Below are 5,049 nucleotides of genomic sequence, written 5' to 3' on the forward strand. Positions count from 1 at the left end.
TAAAAAGTAGATTAAATGGATCATTCCAGTTTTTCTTCATAGAACTCCATTCTAACACTGATTTAGTCTGCATGTGGACTTCATCTAAAGCAGGAGTCTCCAACCTTTTATGCTCACTGAGATACTTGAAACAGTTGGAGATCTACATATGTTTAGTTGTTTTTATTTACATTCTAAATGTTCACCTTGAACAACTGAAAACATCCATCCATCCATCCATTTTCCTGACCGCTTTGTCCTTTTCGGGGTCGCGGGGGTGCCGGAGCCTATCCCGGCTACTGAAGGGCGAAGGCGGGGTACACCCTGGATAGGTCGCCAGTCTGTCGCAGGGCCTCAATCACACACCCATTCACACCTAGGGGCAATTTAGAGTCACCAATTCACCTATGAAGCATGTTTTTGGACGGTGGGAGGAAGCCGGAGTCCCCGGTGAGAACCCACGCATGCACGGGGAGAACATGCAAACTCCACACAGAAAGGTCCCAGCTGGGATTCGAACCGGGGCCTTCTCGCTGTGAGGCAAGAGCGCTAACCACTGCGCCACCGTGCAGCCCTCAACTGAAAACAGTGAAGTTAAAACAAAAGATGTTTTGTGTTGAAAACCTTCACATCAGATTCTGTCAGTGAGAAGTCTGGTCCTGCATAGATTCAACCAGAGCTGTAAGCTGGAGTGGATCCACTGAGGTTTACTCTGATGGAGTCATTGAAATGTTCATCTGTCAGTCTGGTTCTGAACTTCATGACATTCATGTCAGAAAAGGCAGATTCACAAAGAAATGTCCACCCAAATAATGCTGCCATTTTCAGAGCAGCCTGCTGGAGATTTGGATCCTTTTCTGGCTGCACTAAACTCCAGAAGATTCAAAGACTTTTTTTCAAAGACTTTTATTGTAACTGTCNATATGTTTACCCAAACATGTATAGATGTATAGATTTGTAATAGAAATAAAATAAAATTACCAGTTTATTTTCTAATGAGTCCAGAAGTGCACATGGTCGTCTTATTTGCTAGAAAGAGATCAAAACACACAAAAATTAAAATAAAGTCTTGTGAGTCTTAGAAAGACTTGCAAAACCCACAGAATAACATTTAGACAGAAAAATAGAAAACGATTCATTCTAAGTTTGATAGAAAATGTCAATAATTGTTCATTTCCTTCAGAGTCGTCACCAATGGCATCTTCAATGCAGTCTGGTAGTCTTGTCATCTGGTGTAAAAATATTACATTATTTCAAGCCAACAAGTTTTCATATTATGTCTGAGCATAATGTCTGCTGGGACTGAGCAGGAGTGTGTTTAATCAGCAAAATGGTTTACCTGCACACTTTCTGTTAACACTTCATCTATGTTGTCTCTCTTCTCCTCTGCTGCACTCTAAAAAATGATATAAAGGTGCTGTAGACATTATACAANAAGCATCACAAATACATAAAATATATGTTTATGGTTTGTACCTACACTCTAAAAAATGATATAAAGGTGCTGTAGACATTATACAATGGTTCTATGTTAAAAGTAATTAAAATAACCAATTGTCTTCAGTCTAAGCATACAAGTTGCATTGTATTTAAATAATATTACAATATTTCAAAACTATGAAATATGGTTAATTAAATCCAACATAACCCGTTCAATTTAAAATAAATGAAGGTTTAATCTGAAGAAGTTTGTCCCATCAGGCTTGTCGTACTATAGACTTTACACATGCGCAGTCTGGAGAATTATTTTCCCCGCCCTTTTTCAATCACTGGATGAACGACGGCGGTTGGTTTTCTGCTGAAGTAAATATCAACTATTTCGTCACCCACGGACAATTCGGTAAGTACGACATTTTTTAGTTGACACAACCTACAGGTAATACAATTGTAGCTTAATGCAGATAATGTAATGCTACACTTGTAAACTTAGCTCTGGACTTTTAGGTGAGCTCCTTCACTTCTGGGACTCGTAGTTTTAAATCGTTCCATAACTCTGCTGCAGATCCGTACCGACACACAGCCTCTCTGTCTGCGCGGTGAATGTTTCATAATCCGCTCTTCAAACTGAACGACGTGATCGCGGCGCGGAATATGAATGAAGCCTTGGACGAGCGGTTCACGTCCAGTATAAATTCATAACTCGCGTCGTCCTCGCAGCGTTTGGTTAGAAGAGCGCAGATTATGAAACGTTCACTATGCAGACAGAAGCGCCGTAGACACGGATCTGCTGCAGATCTTCTGGTTCATCTCCAAACAGCGCAGTAATGACAGCCGCGACAGCGCTAGCTGTGTTAGCGCTGATGTTAGCTTAGCTAGACGAAGCTCTCTGTTCAGCATGATCAAACTCAGTCTCAACATGCTTCATCTTCAGGTGATCATTTATCACCATAGTGCTCTCATGGAACGCAAGTTCTGTCTTGCAGAAATTACATTTGACACTTTTTCCTCTTTTATTTTCCTTATGTTTCCCACATTTGAGCTAGCGTGTTGTTATGAGACTACCGAGAACTTCCTGTTACGTCACTGCTGACCGGATTAGCACCACTGCGCATGTGTGACAAAGAGAATGGCAGACCCAGTATTATAACAGTAGTTTTAAGATCAAAACAAGGAAAAAAAACAAATAAAAAACGACGCTCCGACGACCAAATTATTCGTCGACTATTTTAATAGTCGAATAGTCGTAGATTAGTCTAATAATCGTGGCAGCCCTACTGTCTTGTAGGGTCCAGATAACCCCAATGTTAATGTAAACAAGCCAAGGAGAGCGGAAGAGTTACGCGGGCCAAATGTTTCCAGTGTGAAAACACCCTTAGATTGAGTATTTTTCTTTGTTTCCAACAGAATTCCAGCATTGATGTGAAGAGGGAATGCATCTTAAAAGCACTTTGCGTCTACTTTAATGAAAACCCAAACGACATCATCAGAGAATATGTGGTAAGTTTTTTTTTCTCTCAGTCATTTTTACAGAAAAATAAAATGTTCTGCTTATGTGTCAGTATTTAATTTGAATTGTTTCTTATTTTTGTATTGAGGACGTTGATCTTGCAGCTGGACAAACCANTACTTTAATGAAAACCCAAACGACATGATCAGAGAATATGTGGTACGTTTTTTTTTTCTCTCAGTCATTTTTACAGAAAACTAAAATGTTCTGCTTATGTGTCAGTATTTAATTTGAATTATTTCTTATTTTTGTATTGAGGACGTTGATCTTGCAGCTGAACAAACCATCGAGCAGATGACCATGGGAGTTTATGCCATCAGGCAAGGAGCAGCAGACTCTGCAGAGGCACCGGAAGATATGGGAAGGATGCACTGTGCTGGAGGCTCTGAGTGATGTGGCAAAAGGATGTGCCCTCCTTCTAGGCTTAATCTACAGTCTAAACCTGCAATACCCAAAGGACCTAAAACACACCTTTGAATTTTTTCAAAAAATGTTGATGGAGTTGGATGGAAACAAGCTATCAGCAAAAGTGCAAATCCTCAAAAACAAAATGCTTGAGTAAAGCAGCCCTCACTGAACTAGAGGAGACTGAAATCTTTCCACAAATTTTTCCGAGCCTTCTTTGTTTTTTATCAGAAGGGACAGAAGATGAATGACAACATGTTCAATTGAACTGTCACAAGAACTCTTGTGAGGCCTTCCTCTCTACTCTTCTATATCTTTGGAACTTCACAGTTAAAAACTGCATCTTATTTTTGATTTAAATGGAATTTCATCTTTTGTTGAGAGAAGAATATACAATAATTTGAACAAATGAACCAAATTTTAACTGCAGTAAATCGTATTTGCTGTTTAGAGTTGTGTTGCGAGTTTGTCAAGATAATCTGAGTGCCATTACTTGTATCTAGTGAATGTTTGAATTGTGCCATTGGGTTGCCTACTAATGTTTTAAAGGCTTAAAACATGTTCTTAGTTTTTTTCGAATTAAAAAAAAATGTGACAGAGATAATTTTGTGATGATATTTTTGATGTATGTTGGTTCCATCACTAACTACTGTGTTTTGTTTTAAATTTATTTTTAAATACTTCAATTTTAAAAGCCACGTACCTCTACACAAGTCACTTATTTCTTGTTAAAGAACATTTTTATTTGGTGGACTCCTGTTCTAATGTTATTTCTGTAAGGTGAATTGTTAATTATTTTATTTGCATTTTATGCACTTTGAACCTTTAAACAAAGTTTTTCAGTTATAATTTTACAGTTATTTTTAGTAAAGTCATGTGATGTACTAAATTTATTGGTACTGTTCTGCATTTGAAATTTGTTGCTGGTCCATTTTATAGATTTAAGGTGCTAATTAATCTTACAATTTTGGGGGTGGGATCGAGTGATGGCAATATTTATACCTCATAGTATTTCAATTAGAAAAATGTACTGTTTTTTTCAGTGTTGTAAAATCATTAACTTTGTAGTCAACTTTATAGTTTAGGTCAGGGGTCCCCAACTGGCGGACCGCGGTCCGGATCCGGACCCCGANCTACACAAGTCACTTATTTCTTGTTAAAGAACATTTTTACTTGGTGGAACTCCTGTTCTAATGTTATTTCTGTAAGGTGAATTGTTAATTATTTTATTTGCATTTTATGCACTTTAAAACCTTTAAACAAAGTTTTTCAGTTATAATTTTACAGTTATTTTTAGTAAAGTCATGTGATGTACTAAATTTATTGGTACTGTTCTGCATTTGAAATTTGTTGCTGGTCCATTTTATAGATTTAAGCTGCTAATTAATCTTACAATTTTGGGGGTGGGATCGAGTGATGGCAATATTTATACTTCATAGTATTTTAATTAAAAAAATGTACTGTTTTTTTCAGTGTTGTAAAATCATTAACTTTGTAGTCAACTTATCGTTTAGGTCATTGTGTTTATCTGGAAGTTTTAATAAAGTCAAGTTACTGAAGAATCTTCTGTTCTCTTTAATTAATATACACATCTAAATGGAATGCATTCCAGCTTTGTTAAAATAATTTAATGTGATTGCTTTAGTAAAGCTTAATGAAGTTGAGTAGATTTCATTCAACTTTGTTTAATAAAATCAATGTGTCCAAACAGTGTTGGA

At 37.1% G+C, this 5,049-nt stretch overlaps 2 long non-coding RNA genes across 2 annotated transcripts; both read left to right on the forward strand.

Annotated features, from left to right (window-relative positions):
- The first annotated feature begins 1,532 nt into the window (after window positions 1-1,532).
- LOC112138151 lies at window positions 1,533-3,042 on the forward strand. Its single transcript, XR_002917716.2, has 3 exons — window positions 1,533-1,819; window positions 2,824-2,916; window positions 3,015-3,042. It is a non-coding gene; the product is annotated as an uncharacterized LOC112138151 (long non-coding RNA).
- A 224-nt stretch (window positions 3,043-3,266) lies between these two features.
- Window positions 3,267-4,893, forward strand: LOC112138152. Its single transcript, XR_002917717.2, has 2 exons — window positions 3,267-4,416; window positions 4,846-4,893. It is a non-coding gene; the product is annotated as an uncharacterized LOC112138152 (long non-coding RNA).
- Window positions 4,894-5,049: the final 156 nt, after the last annotated feature.

The sequence above is a fragment of the Oryzias melastigma genome, unplaced genomic scaffold (genome assembly GCF_002922805.2).
Source record: "Oryzias melastigma strain HK-1 unplaced genomic scaffold, ASM292280v2 sc00834, whole genome shotgun sequence".
In the NCBI taxonomy this organism is placed as follows: Eukaryota; Metazoa; Chordata; class Actinopteri; order Beloniformes; family Adrianichthyidae; genus Oryzias; species Oryzias melastigma.